This window comes from Haliotis cracherodii, unplaced genomic scaffold (assembly GCF_022045235.1).
Source record: "Haliotis cracherodii isolate W230 unplaced genomic scaffold, xgHalCrac1.p SCAF_16, whole genome shotgun sequence".
NCBI classification, from domain to species: Eukaryota; Metazoa; Mollusca; class Gastropoda; order Lepetellida; family Haliotidae; genus Haliotis; species Haliotis cracherodii.
In genome coordinates this window covers 8,687,838-8,704,465 of record NW_027266271.1, presented here as the reverse complement: position 1 = coordinate 8,704,465, position 16,628 = coordinate 8,687,838, and the positions used below count along the sequence as shown (strand labels likewise).

At 37.7% G+C, this 16,628-nt stretch overlaps 1 protein-coding gene across 2 annotated transcripts in view; it reads left to right on the top strand.

Moving 5' to 3' along the window:
• Positions 1-16,628, top strand: part of LOC139463362 (cardioacceleratory peptide receptor-like) — a 109,049-nt gene that overhangs the window by 14,540 nt on the left and 77,881 nt on the right. The gene's annotated exons all lie outside the window — the stretch shown is intronic.

Sequence of the window (16,628 nt, the reverse complement as noted above, 5' to 3'; positions counted from 1 at the left end):
GCGTGAATCGGCATAACAGACATTTACTCACGGCTTCTCAAGCGCAAAGTGTGAGATGAAAGCTAGATATAGAACATCTTCCTTGCTAATTTGATCATTAGAAAAGTCATTTTTGTGAAAATATTTCTGTTGATGGATGAATATATTACACTGATTCTCTGGATTCTGATATTTGTTTTTCTCTCTCTAAATCGTTTAGTTATATTATTCAAATGAAATACATTTTTGAATCGGAATGCGATTTGAGGTGAGCTGTGAGTAAATCCACGTAACTAATTTAACATTGTACACACATGTTAAATGCCATTCTAACTTTTATAGCTATTACTGTGTGAATGAACACATGACAGTGTCTCAGGTAACAGTTAATAATATCTACAGTTTTCTGCAGTCTTCCACCGTACCTTATGCACACAACATAATACTCGTACTTACTGTGTAATCTGAAGTCTGAAGATGAGGATGTATACGCGAGATTACAAAGCATCTAAATTGCTCATATGCTGTATGATATGGTTTGATTCAGTTTAGTTTAGTTATTGTGTGTTTAGTTAGGTCCTACGACGTCACAGAGAAGGGTGGCCTTTGATGGTTCTATCGTATAGTTTGAATACCTAACCAATATATAGATAGATTATTAACCGAGTGTGTTTCCGTGCCGTAAAAAAATAGAAATTAGAAATAAGACTGTATTATGTGCGCAAAATGCATATTTTATATTCCTATTATATGATATTTACGATTCGGATTCGAGTAATAGTGTCATTACCTTATACTGTCATGTTTAAATTAATACATAATATCACCTAATCTAGCAGTTTACAAATACTTGGTTTGAGTTAATTGCCCAATTTATCATGTAGTGTCGAATGACTTGCAGCTATTTTTGTCTACAGGAACAGGGTGACACGTTAGAAAACCTCCATCTAAGCATATTGATATTGTAAGTCAACAGTTTATTGAGAAAGAAAGCATCGATGAATGTGTTTTGAAATTAGTTCTTGCTTGGCGACCTCACCGGATGGTGATACCAAGTTTATCGGATTTATTTATCGCACCAATAACACTAGCCATTCTAGGACAAAATGTTTTTCCATCTTCTGTCCTTTTGATTATAGTCCTTTGATGTGCATATAGGAATCGTTTACGATAGTACAGAAATAACAATGTGACACCTTCCCCACAAGGGCTCACAAACGCCTGACCTCGGTTAATATGCTGTCACGTTTCCAATGTGTGTGCTTGAAGATAATAATCGTTTCACGATTCATGTAACTGAAAGTGGATATTTTACAACACTTTACCTTCCTCACATCAAGGATTTTGTGCACATTGGTTTTGGTCGAATTTTGTTCTGATGATGAATCTTTGAATATATGTCCATTTATGGCCGATCTATTTGTCCCAAGGGACAAGGGACCTCTCCTTCGCCAGCCCAATTTGGTTCTCTGTTATATTTGCGCGGCCACAGCTTGTGACATGTTGAGACACTACTAAAACAGTTGTTTAGTATCGAATATCCTGAACGAGCACATGTTTCGTAGTAATTGATAGTTCAGAATAGCAACATATGTTAGGTCTGCAACAAGAACATGAAAAACCCATAAAAAAAATTCTACCCCAGAAAACAACTGGGTTAACATCGAATTAATGCAAACTCACTTCATTTATCAATCTTTAATCATTGCAGCATTCAAACCTAACTAATAGTTTTCATTCTATCGTGGGCTTCAATGTATTAAGTCGAAGATAGTCCTACACCCATACGAACATCCCTTGACAGGCTTCTCCACGGATCTATAGTTATTATTAGACCTCCATGCCTTTACTAATAATTTAAGACGATATAACGTGCAGCATAAAGTAACTAACTTTCGTTTGTATCAACATTACCTCTTTATTCTGATTCATAAGAACAATTCTGACCATAGTTAGAAATGCAAATCTCCTATGCATCTATCACCCAATCAGTTGCTCAGTTGCAATATACATACCAATCATCGTAGTTTAAGAAATATAAGATCTACCTCATTACTCTGTCCCTTATAAAATGTGTCCATCATTAAATTTAGTGACATGCATCATCACAGGTGTTAGTTATTTAACAAAATGCTGATACTCGTGCTCTTAAAATGGCACTAAATCACGGAATTTGTCCCAACGTAATAGGAATGATAATTACTTCTCTAGAAGGTGTGTATGTACCTAAATATATGCAAAGACATGTGTATGCGTAGCTTCGTCTGGTTTTGGTGACGCATGATGCTTCGTGAGGCTGAGCGGATCACTTTCGATCAGTTAACCATCAACATGTACGCTGGGTACAAAACAATATATCGAGTTGTACCCAGATTTCAAGATTTTAATCAAATATTTTTGAACATTAATGCAAATGCAACCCCAAAAGAATTTCTTGTGGATATTTATAAATGCTGTATCTATTTATATGTTATTATGTTTAATAGAATACGTTATACTCCTGAAAGACCATGCATGTGTAATGCAATATGCACAATTATACTTTATAATTATTTTATTTATGACTTTATGCTATGCAAATATATGTTGAAGTACAGAGAATAAACAATTACATTATTGATTTGTTTTTGTGGGAATTCCTAAAACCATCATTTTAGAATAAGGAAAAAATAAAGGCTAAGGTCTTGTGAATTTCAAAAGGAGGTTTTTCCATCGTAATCAACTCAACATTAAGTCTTTGAATGACATTTAGAAGTGATGCACATAAGGAAGAGAATTTATTAATGTCAACTATTATGAGGAACACAACGTTTCGGAGTATATACTTTCACTTAATGAAGGAGTAAGTATATACTCCGAAACGTTGTGTTCCTCATAATAGTTGATAGCCACAAATTCTCTTTCTCATATATGCATTGTCAAAGCAGACTGGATGTAAACACTGTCAGTCAGTTCAATGTAAATCTTTTAATACCATCATCATCATGATGGTGATTGAAATTAAGTATAATTTGTCTTTAATTTATAAGATGAAAACGTTCAGGTGGTAAGTACCCTTGAATTTGTATCTAACTATATCAAGGCACTTCTGTGCCTTGGCAAATATGATTCAAATATTCAAAATACATCTTTGCCACAGTAATATCTACCTTTTACTTATCATACCTGAGATATAATCATGATAACAGGCAACAGGCAGCCATAAACCATTCACACAATCGTTTTATACACCATGCACAAACTATGTTACAAATACCAAAATGGCTTTCAGTCACTGTGATTTTCATCTCTTTAAGGTTGAACATTATAATTATAATGATTTGTCGTTACATGGTCAGTAAACGTTCTTGACCATACTTTTTAGCACCTATCCCACAATACCCACGAAATACTTACATATTGCTGTCAATATTCACAATTTTCTGACCAACTTTACATGCATCAAGAGACCTTCACCTTTCCCGTTCCATCACCTACAGCGTTATACTGAACTGCATGCATATGGTCTGATCAGCGATAATACGACATGCATATGGATACAGAACTATCATTAAATATGTGGAATTCAAATATCAAGAAACGTCAACACTTGATGTACCGATCGCAAAACGTGGACAAGACAACCTTGAATGAACGATCAGTTGATACGGCCGTCTCGCTTCGGACATTGGTGGTTTAATGCAGTCGTGGTCATCCCTGATGTATCACTGAATCACGCGATATATATTGCAGGACATGACAATAGATAAATTGTTTTAGAGAATATACTGACCATACACCAGCGTTAACGTTACCGTTAAAGGTGAAGGTTGGACTGGTTAGCCGTCTAAGTGTCAGAGTTACATGTACCGCTCGTATCACATGTGTTAGGTTGTACTGGATGGATCAGAACACCTGGTGACGGGAAGTTGAAATAGATATCCTATTGCTTAAACTTTGAATTTGATATTTAACAAAATATTTTGATGAGGGTTTTTAGGAAAGGATTAAAACAGTAGTATTTCTCGTGGTTCTCTTATTATCATGTTGTTACTTCACTACTTCACCTGTGACGATCTGGGTTAGAAAAGGTCTTCAGCAACCCACGCTTGCCCGAAATAGCGACTATTCTTGTCGTAAGAGGCGACTAACGGGATCGGGTAGTAAGGCTCGCTGACATGATTGATGCATGTCATCTTAACCCAAATGCGTAGATCGAAGCACATCATTTCGATCACTGGATTGCCTGGTCCAGACTTGATTATTTACAGACGGCTGTCCGTAGCTTGAATTATTGCTGAGCTTGGCGTTAAAACAAACAAACAAAGAACAGCCTTTACGCACCCAGCAACTGTTCAAAATATATTAACTCAGCACATGGTTTGAAACTTGGTGTTAAAACTTACAGTGGGATTAATGAAAACTTCTGGCGGGATCCGATTGTTCCTGGTTCGACCAAATGCTTGGATTGTCACCAACATTGTATGTCTCCGGTCAGCGTCACATTTGCTCCCATATTACACTGATGGAAGATGGCATAATCGAACTACTGTTCTAAACTTCACACTTCCTGTGTGAAAGTCTCATTGATCCATTAGAAGATTATCCTTGGAAAATATTGACAGTTGTGTTCTACGAAGCATAAGTTCATTGAATGAAATCGATTGTGAAAGTTGTGTGAGAAACCATTCCTTCAGCTTCACTTTGATGTGTTAGTGTGTGCGTGCCAGATGGGCGTTGTAAACTTTAGGTCCACAAAGGTATCATATAAATATGGATTGAAAAAATATATATATGGTACATGTGTTGGTCTTGTGTTACTGTTGCGAAGTCTCATGCTGACCATTGTCTGTCACTGGACATATTGATGCCAAAAAGGAAATTTGATCATACAACAAAGTTTTAGACGATATAAAGCTTACGCTTGTATGGATACGTTGATAAACATATGCATGGACGTGTATGTGTGTGTGTGTGTGTGTGTGTGTGTGTGTGTGTGTGTGTGTGTGTGTGTGTGTGTGTGTGTGTGTGTGTGTGTGTGTGTGTGTGTGTGTGTGTGTGTGTGTGTGCTGGTTTTATAGTGCTGGCCACTGAGATACCCTTCCGCAGTTTAACATGAATACCCAACTGAAACTCAGACTCCGAGCCAACCATTCCTTGTTTCTCCTCGTAATGCAGAACATGAGGCGGGGTATCAACAAGTACCATTTCTTAATGTTTTTGGGTATGACGCCTCGGAGATCAAACCATCGACTTTCCGCTCTCCGGGCAGACACTCCATCCATTAGACAACGGAGGCGGACTTGTGTATAAACAGAAATAAGGCTATTATTACAAACTTTGCATATGAACAGAGAGAGAGAGAGCACTCAATTGTGATTGTTACGTCCATGCTATGACATGACGCATGCAGGAATGTGAGACATCGTCTCTATGTGAGTGGTTGAATGACTTGGATGTTCAATAATACCACGGTGCGGCAGCTTAACGTAGGAGGAGAGCCCAAAGCGATGCAGATCATTGATGTTGTGTCCATAAAAGTAATTTGCCGAATATAGTGGTTGTTTAACCCGATTCAAACATTACAAGAACTGTCAGTTCTCGTGAGCATAATCCCGACTTTAAAATGACTTACAATAGCTTTGTTCAAACAAATGCGGTACTGTAAGAATTTAGGCGCTTTCACTGGAGGCATAAAAAAGATAAGAGCCAGCAATTCCGAAGGGACGAACACTTTCGCGTGTAAATATCATTCAAGGCTTCCCCCGTGATACCAGCGTTGTGTCGATAGCGTCGCGTTCTATATCTTCTCCAGAAAATCGCCCACACGTTAATAAATGATGGATCCAATACGATGAAATCACAATCGGCAAGACGTAAACTTTGTGGTCACTACAGAAGATACCACAAAATAACACCACCCAAGGCTGTTGCTTATTGGCATACACTTCATTACGCGTTCATTAATCACAAAAAGAAAAAAAATATTTTATGTGTCTCTGGTTTTTTGATTGTGCAGAGTTGCTGAGGGGCGCACCATAAGAATTAAACATCTGTTATTATTTCCCCGTATGTTTTTGTTTGTTTGTTGATTTACGCCGCAGTCAGCATCATTCCAGTTGTATAGCTACTACCTGTAAATGAGAAAGTCTGGGCTAGAAAAACCAGTGGTTTACATTACATTCAACATTACACGACGTCGAGGCACGATAACATGCAATCAACCACGTCACAGAGTTTGATCACCCAATTCATATAAGTCGCATCTAACGACAAGTTACTGGATACCAATTCTATCCCGAAACGAGACAACGCTAAAAGTCATGAAAGCTGTACGTTGTTGACGTAAGTTACCATACATCAACGTCAAACAGTAGTTCTTGACGTGTGAAGGTCGCGGTGACGCCACCAGTACCCCTGTCACAGAAATAGAAGGAGTCTCTCGTTCGATAGCGTTCGGCCATTAAGTGTCACGTTAATGTCACATTTGTTAATGATGCGCATTTAAAATAGTTTGGTTTTCGATTAAGCTCAACAGTGTGATTACTTAGTCGTCAGCATATATCCTCACAGCACGAACGTCTGGCAATATATTTGAATAATGATGATCAGTATGGGTTAAGGCATGTATGTCCGCTGGGAGAGCCTCCACTGGCGTCAGCGTTAATATTTCTTTCACTGTTTCCCATCAAGATATACAGATTGTTTTCCAAATTCACACGAAGCCTCAGCTTTGGTGAAAGTATAACAATTTGATAATAACGTTTATGTTAAAATATTTCTATCCCAACAATCGCATTGCGCAAGAGAGCTCAGCATCTTCAGCTTGACAAGCATGTAGACCAGAATTGAAGCTTTGGATATCTCCAGTAACACTTCAGTGGTTAGATTATCATAGTTAAGGAAACACTGAATTCTTATTTTCCTTATTTCAATCGTTTCTTCTAAACGTGATATTTGAATTCTAATAAATTGTTGAATGGAAAGGAATTAAAAGTAGCGTGTCCAAATGCAAATAACATCATGCTGTCTTTCCTGTATGATTGTGTCTTTACCCTTCACGAAGCCCAAGACAAATCTTGGATGCTCGCTGGCGTCTACCAGATAATCAATCAAACTTCTTTCCTGAAATACAACATATCACACAAGCTGGGTTATTTGCACAAGTCTCGCAACTTAAGAAGTTTTGTGACCTTCCAGAATAAACCGAAGTCCAGATATTTCCAAATGAGGCTTTTGAGGTCATAAGACACCAGACATGGGAAAGTGGTGATTGTCCTCCATGGAGTTGTTCATTTTCGTGTGGGTGTTGGGGTAGCCTAGTGATTAAAGCGTTTTCTTATCACGCCAAACACCAAGGTTCGATTCCCCATATGGGTACATTGTGTGAAGCCCATTTCTGCTGTCCCCTGCCGTGTTATTGCTGGAATATTGCTAAACGCGGCGTAAAACCATACTCGCTCACTCTCATTGATGCATTGATATCACCAGTTTTGTTTGGCACACATGATACAAACAGAACAATAACAACATGTGTCACATATATGGGTGAAGTGACGGAACTGTTCGAGCTTTGTAACAGTAGACAGCTGAGAAGGCTGTCAGAAGTTCTGTCAGTCTATTTACAGATATTGATATGGCGACGTTTGAAGAACGTATTTTGCTGCTTTTGAATGGTGTGCATGGAGATACATTTATGGAAAATGAACATTAACAGCTCGAAACATAACGCCCTCCAAGGTGCTACACGTAATTTGACTTCCCTCAGCATTCATACACTTAGTGCTATAAGTACAATAAATGTAAGTTTCCAATGTGTAACGGTTCGTTCATCCTTGTTTTCGTCACAGATACTACTCGTTTGCGGTGCTTGGGAACCGCGAGTGCATGGTTTTTTCATTTGTTGTGACGGGTACCACAGGTGGGGCAGGGTACGCTCACCTGATCACGAACACCTGGTGTCATCACTGTTTGATAGTGATTCATAAACATGCTCATGATATAGTCGGATTCGTGTAATCGACTCTGACTTTGGCAGAGATTTCTTATGAATACGGAAAGGGTTTTGTCGCTTACAATTAACCAAAATGATAACGTTTAATGCCCTATGCCATTTGTGGCTTTTCTCCCAATAAAGCTGACACGTCGTGATATAACTGAAGTGCTTTTCAAAGTAGCCTTAAACGCAACTCAGTCGCTTCATTCCAGAGCAAGTATTTAGTTGATTTATCTTATACCATTCGAAGTAGTTTAGATTATCACATTATATTATAAATGATAGAGAAGAACATCAAATTGAAATTGTCATAACTCGATGAATGGTATCAGGAGTTCTTCTGTACACCAGACCAAAGTTGTCAGTTTGTATCTCAGGCTCCCGCCGTGAGTACATTTTATCCTGTGGAAACTCCGCGGGCTAATTGTGTAAGCGTTGAACTTCCTAATGACGATGATCACTGGGGCGTTGAATGTTCATTGATTCAGATCAAACATAACGATCTCACTAAGGCGTTAACTATATATGTATTCGTGTCGTACATCAATGAGTCGAACAGAGAATCACATTCTAATATCTCTTCCCAGTATCGTTTGGATGAATGCTGCATTAGATGCACTTTGATTCTCATGAATTATTATAACACGATTACGGTTAATGAATATGAACTTGATGCTACACGGCAAACCTTTGTTGTGTTCTTGGTGCCAAACCAGGGTGAAAAAAAATTATATTATCAGTGGGGTATTCAGTTATTGCCTACCGTTCGACAAACTTTCACAAACCTTTGCGAGCTAATAATTATTTACAGATTAAAATATAATAATGCAGCAAAGAGGGTTTGGGTGATCCTGGCACGGTCAGGCTGGTTAGGCTCACCATCAGCTCAGGGCCCTTGCCCCCTCTACACGCATGGGATTTGTCCCATGAAGCGCTGCCTAGTCAAACCCACCCAGAACGTTTCGGAGAATCTGAAGACTCACCAACACTGCAGCCTTCTGCATTACCGAGATTGTCAGACGGGTTGTATTCCTGGTAGAAAACCCGGGTACTCTCCAAATGTCGGTCAACAGATTGGGAGGTATCAAACCTAAGGCACCGTGAACAATGGGGAGTCGGACAACTTGGTACTTGGGATGCAAGCGTGACATTTCGAAAGCGAGGTCGTTTTATTTGCTATGTTTTTCCCGAATCTTGTCAATCACAGTTATGTCAAAAGGGACAGAATATTCAATAATATAAATGATTTCATTGGATTTATAAAAAAGGACAAGATCAGTTTTGTTGGTCTGGACACGTCTGAGGCTGTAAACGGGCCTATTCCAAAGAATTTTGTATTTATCATTTTTCATGACGCCCTCTACATATTCTGGGTCCTACCATGGGTGGAGCTCTGTGTCAAAACCACAATCATGGCTAAGACGGTAATAAAATGATCGAGCTACACCATCATGTCGCTTAAGATACTGTATTTGTGCCAAAGCTGGGCATCCACTGACAATGTATTTAACTGTCTCATTGATATCATTGCATAATCTACATTTCATATTTACATTTTGATGCAAAATCACACATTAACGGTTTCGAATGGGACGTAACTGGTCCTGAGCAGCAAACAGAAAACCTTCTATTTCACTTTTCCGACCAGCCGACATCATCAAAACGAAGGAATCTGCAGGGTTGGTGATCTTCTGAACATACCGCACATACACTCGATGCAGTGGTCGTTTAGAAAGCCTCTCCTTGTAAAACTTGAGTCTGTAAGTCCTTGAGTCTGGGCCGAATTGATATGGAAACTTCGCTTGGTTGACACTCATTTCTGTACCGTCCAGCAGTACAGAACCATCAGCATAATCAACACTGACATTGAGACTATGTCCCACATCCTTGGCTCGTTTCAGAAAACCGTGGAATGCCTTGTTTTCACCATGAGTCTTGACATTCTTCACAGGAGGATCATCATAGAAATATATGTGTGCAAAAGTGCACAAAACAATTCTATCATGAAGACTCTCCCCATAAATTAAACCACGCGCTCCAATCATAATTGGTAAATATAAGCGATAATGATGTACAGATTAAAATTAAAGAATGTAGCAAACAGGGTTTGGGAGATCCTGGCACAGTCAGGCTGAATATATTATTCTGAATAGAAGATATAAACGCACACACTTTACACATATACTTTGTCAAGTAAAAACTTCGACGATCGATTGACGGTTGTGACTTGTTTTTAAAGTGTTAGAATATTCTAATATTAGAATATTCTTTTTCTATTTCATATACAAATCAACTTGATTCTATTTTATTGATTTCCAGCCTTCCGTCATCAATTTGAACAAATAAGATATTTTGCTTGGGGTCTTTCTGATTTAAAATGTCATTAAAACTACAATGAAAAACAAAACTACAAGAGAAAGGTTCAGAATAGAAACAATCATGTTTCTTTTATCTTTTCAATAAAGTTCTGAGGTATGAGAACATGTTTTTATGACAAGAAAACATAACTCAATAAATAGATTAACATTGTCTATTATACCTGATTTTCCATTGCATGATCGATTAGACAAATAACTGACGACAGCAACTATTTTTGTCAAACCATGTAAATCATCTCAATCTACTCTTTGTATGTAATTTGTATTGATAAATGATTTTCATAAATTTTGTATGTTTTCTGCTATGGATTTTTTGTAACGGTGTCACTAATTCTGTGGTCCTTTAAACTGTTATCTACGGAAATTGTATTGAGCAGAGACATGATTAGCTTCATTACTTCGAAATGTTCAGTGGCTTTAATCATCAAAGGCACCATTGTTTGGTTTGTATTGATTCCATTAGAGAAATTGTACGTACACCATAAGATGCTGGTGGCTCGAAGCCACGCGGAGAACGACGTGGTCAGCAACAGCCTGATTTCGCGCCCATACCAATCCAGGTCCGCAATAATCGTTGTTAGACAGATGCAAGAACATGATTAACTTACAAATGGCCAGATAAGACCTAGCACTGCCGCAAAATAGCCATAAATATTTCAAAGACATGATATTACAAACCCTTATCTGACTATGTTAATTCCTTTGGGACATTACACTTGGGCTTTGAATGAGAAGTATCTTTTTATCATGAACACAAATGACTTTATATCTGTATTATTTGATGTGAATTCTTACTTTTGAAAAATAACACTTAAATAATTTTATTACATACATAAATGTATTTAAAATCGTTGAATATGTTGGTCAGATGCAAGGTTGAGGGAAAATGATATGTGATGACTGTCTGGAATATGCACATATCTATCTGAGTGCCATTGGATTTGTGTTACTATAATTCTTTGGTGACATTTCATGTTCTTGTAAATAAAGATTTTCAAAATTTCAAATTAGTATTCTTTCATTAAAGGACTGCTTGATAACATTCAAGCCTAGATCAGTATGAGAGGCCGCATGATTCTCAACCCATGTGCTATAATGAACATTTGATTAAATGAAAGAAAACAATATGCTGCATACGTTCTTGTACATGTATATTTGCGTTTTAGAAGATATAGTCAGGAATATCACGTTGCGCTTTCTGAGGATGTAAAATGAAAAATAGCAGACATTACCTTCTTATAACATAAAATTAAATTGTTATTGGAATAATATATTCAACCTTTCACGATTTCATTTAGAGGATTGAAATTGTGGATGTTCTTCAGCATCAGTATCCAGATCCTTTATTTGGATTATTGCCAAGTTATCTCGATATCTTCAGTACATATTGGGAGATTAATGTAATTGTTTGCACTAACTGCATCTTTGCACAACTAATAGTAATGTCATTTCCTCATCTGTGGTCATAAAAATAGACAGTCACATACCACAGTTTGATGTCTTAATTTGGCATTAATGTCAATAAAAGTTACACTGAAAACATCTGAACTAGTCATAGAGTCTGAAGCAAGGTCCTCTGTGCATTCAATTATATTAACGTAAGCGTTGCAGTAATATTGAAATTCCGATTTCCCTCAAATGTATTAGGGTTCTATTACAAATTAACATTCGTAGGTTGATTGGGTTTGCAGATTGCTGCTCAAACATGAAAAATAGTCCTTCCCTTGTATTCACTAGCGTCAGTCGGGTGTAAGCTTATTATAAGATGGTTTATGGAGAAAATGATGTATTATACTTCAAATATGGCACAATAGCTTTGTTAGATTGAACAATGAATCAGAGGAATATGAAACCATCCATAGGTACATTGAGGAACTACTAATTGATAGTGACAGCTTGTGACTGATGTCTTCTGGGCACTGAAAGCTTACCAACAGAGATATTTCATTAGCTTGACTTGTCTCATGGTGATATTTGTGACAGGGTTATTTTGAATCCCCTGACCCAATCCTATTTTATGAACCTACTGCCATTTGTGTCTTTTGTATTGTAGATATCGTGCTATTTCATTGTTACCTTGTGAGATGTACAACTTTCAGGTGAGACCTGCTGAGATGATTCACATTTCAATTGTCAGACCTACTTTGAGGTTTTTAAATTGAATTGTCAGACCTGCTTGACGGTTTTACAATAAATTATATAAACATCCTTTTAATATGCATAAAATGTTGATTTTGTACTGGTAAAAAGTAACCATTTCTTTCACATGAAACTTTCATGATGAAAATCAAACCTGCAACCTCACATATCATGTTTAGTATTGCAGACCACCGGTTTCCCACTGAGCACCCGGGGCTGGTTGTGAAAGGGTGTTCACTCGTACATGTCATGACTTCAGTTTTTGCGTGCTGCATATGATCTTTCGCACGACCGCTGTCGAATTCGTTTTATACTGTGATTACCGATTCTTTCACAATAATGATTCCGATGTTGTATTTCTTTCTTGTATTTTTTGCCAAAATCTCGGAGCCATTAAAACATTTAATTATGACGTAACAGTTCAAAGGTAACACAAATGGACAAACGATTCAATTGACATTGAACAGGACAAATTAACTGATGATACTCGAATGTTATATCGAGACATCGCTTATTTTATGTATTGAATCGCAGATGAGTAAGTGAAACATTTGATAACAACTGCGCTGTTGTGTTGACGCGTGTTAAACTTCTTAAAATGGTATTTAGAGAAACATCACTTGCTTGATAACGGTGTTAGAATCTACACAGAAACATCGCCTTTTTTGTAATAAGTTGTATAGCCATAGAACTATTTCCCTTGTTTGGCGTCTATTGTTGAGATCAGGTCAGAACAAGCCCAGTGAACATAGAGAATAGTATATCATAGTTATGTTTCAGTGTTTTTAAATTTTTGTTGTGTTTTCACGCTGCATATAAATTTGGGACAATTTATATTTATCGTTCACTCTCCACTTTAACTGCCGTGGTCCATTACAAAACTAATATATTTATTAGGTTTCAGACATGCGTATAAATCATTAGAAAGGTTTGTCGTTTAAACATTCCAACGATTCCTGTGCCGTCAATCATTTAAATGCTTGTTAGGCTTGTGGAAATTATTTGAGTTTGACCTTTTTCTTGTCAGGTCTGGAATGCATTCATCTATTATTTGGAATACGTCCATTTGTAAATTTGAATATCATTCGGTTTGTTACTTTTGAGTGTTTTTGTTCCCATCGTTTATTATGGATGAACGAGTATTTACTGCCTTTTGACGTTTGTGAACATGTACATTTATAACTGAATTGAGGTTACAAATTAATAACAATCAACCATACAAAATATTCATGAACTATTTTGACAATATGGTTTTGCTTTACAAACAAGAAAAGGATGAAATGCAAAGCAATTAGTCAGTAGTCAATTAGTCAGTATAATTCCCGTGAACATTCCTCATCTTTTAAGTAACTACACATAAAAGCTTATGAATGTTGACAAGTTGACATTTTTGTAGTGAATGAATGTTGTTTAAAGACACATCCAGCAATATTCCTGGCATATTATTGCGGCTTGTAGATATTCCTCTATACTAGACAACCCAGTGGTTGATATTATGAGCAGCATCCCATGATGCCGGGGTTCAATGACATCAATCAACCAAGTCCCCGATACCTGTTTATCGCCTCAGAAGACAAGCATTGGCACCCTTGAACCTGTTCTACCCTGACATCTCTTGGAATCAGAAACTCAACTGTCTTGCTTGCAATTAGCATTCGTATGTCTTTGTTATGAAGATCCATTAGAGACAACAACGAAACAAAGAAACATATATAAACATACATACTATTTTATCAAACAATATGTGTCTTTCGAATAGTGTATGATTGGTGACACCATATGCATGTAGTGATGCAGACAACACACAGACAAATAACATATTTTCTACCTAATTTTGGACCTAATCAAGATCCAGCCTGGGCCACCAACATCCAATCTAAGCATCTAAATATATAACGCCGACCCCAGATACTAATCAGTCTTGATTGTCTGCCGAAACAGATTCAATTTGGTGTGAAGGCAAAATAGCGGTGCAAATAACATGAATGGATCACCGAAATTCAGATATGACACCAGGTGTTTGAAAAAAGGGTTCGCATGTCCTGCATTACACTGTCTTTCTTCCCCTAAAGAATACTTTGCCTAATGACCATTAAAGGTGTTCTATGCACTATAATCCGATGTTCATTTTTGGGCTTTTAATTAGTTACTTGAGTCTAACTACGTTGCTTGTATGCAGCTTGGGTAATCATCAACTATCAGACAGATATACAAAATATTAATTGTGTTTTGAATGACTTCAAACAAATGTGCTAGTACTGCCAATTGAGCCGAACCTAGTGCCACTTGAATATGAATGTGAGAAACTGTTGTAAGCTTTTTCTAGAACCAGTTTTTAATTGGAAAGTTGATAAATGATGTTTGTATAATTGTTCTCTATTCATAAAGGAACAAAATATGAACTGAAAATTATATTAATTCAGCTCTATAAATCATAGAGAAGAGACGAATATTTCATAACGTCAGATCAACACCCACGGGTCAAATTAGATCTCACAGAAACAGTCATCCGAACTAAGTACAACAATATTGTTTTTGACCCAATCTGTTTATTCATGAAGGATTATTCTATGAATTACTGGTGAAGATTTTGACTACAAAAACAATTTAAAATCTGCATCCCATGACCCACTTGAGTCATTATATTGATACATTGATGTCGTACTATAGATTACACAAGACGCAATACAGTTTGTAAAGGTCAGAAGATGAATGAGAATCTGCGGTGCCGCCAGCTGTCATTACGGTCTCATCAAGGATGGCACACAAGGAGCTTCTGTTAGGTTGGAAATTATCTGAAAATGTCTTAGGAGGCCTCCCTTGCCTGTGTAAATTGAACTTGAGCTTACGTGACAAGTTGAGGTGAGGTGAAATGGGGTTTAACTTCGTGTCCAAGATTATTGCGCTTATACAGCGCACGTGTGTGTGTGTGTGTGTGTGTGTGTGTGTGTGTGTGTGTGTGTGTGTGTGTGTGTGTGTGTGTGTGTGTGTGTGTGTGTGTGTGTGTGTGTGTGTGTGTGTGGCTGTTTGTATTGTTCCGGACTAATGTCGATTTTGTAATGCTTGGCCGACCAGTCTTCCCTTGTGCTCCTGGATGTCGAGTGCCAGGCAGGGTAACGACAAGTACCATATTTTAATATCTTCTGGTATGACACGGCCGGACCAGGGATCGAACCCCGGGCCTTCCGCTCACCGGGCGGACACTCTACCACAAGATCATGGAGGAGGTCGCTAACGTGACAAACGTCATTTTCCAGACCATACCATTCTTACTTATGAAAGGCACGGGAAAGGGGAAATTATATTCTGTAGGTTCTTTTAAACCTATATTTTTATCTTTACGCAGATATTCCCCAAATGGGTACAATGTGCGAAGGTCATTTATAATGTCCACAGCCTTCACTCACTTGATGTGATCGTCACACATTCATGTTTCTATACTTTCTTACGGAAATAAAAGTGGGTGTTGTTTTATAATATGCAACTTACATATCAGTATAATTGATTATCTGTCTTTCTTGAGTGAGTTGGATGAAAGGTATTCCAGTTATATTAAGGCGCGTCAGCTTCATGTGGGAGGAAAGCCCGAAGTGATGCTGATCTTAGACGTTTACCAGTTTGGCGAAACCCACGAGCACTGGTATGGTGTTAAACCAAGAATCCTTAACAGGACGAATCTGGTATTCGTACCGACAATCACATGATTCTGTGGTGCCTAAGGGACGCAACTTTGCAGAACGAATTGCGAATTATGCTGCCTTTTATTAACAACAGATGTTTTGACTGCATAGTATGTGGCGTATATATTCAAGTGACTCCAAGTGACTGGCTGGCTTTCTTTAGAGATCTTCTTAATCCCTTACAAGGAACTGATAATAATGAGTTTGATTGTGTTGTGGAGGAGTTTCTGCTCTCTCATACATGTGATAACTGTAAAGATTTACCCTTTTCGGATGAACTCCTGTCAGATGAGATCACTGAAAAAGAGGTCGCGGACGCTATCAATAACCTGAATACGGGCAAGTCCGCGGGTGAAAATGGGATACCCCCTGAATTCTTTAAACTACCATCGAATCTCTTTGCACCATACTTGAAGCTATTGTTCAATAAGATTTTAGACATGGGTGTGTTTCCCGAATCTTGGAATATAAGTATGA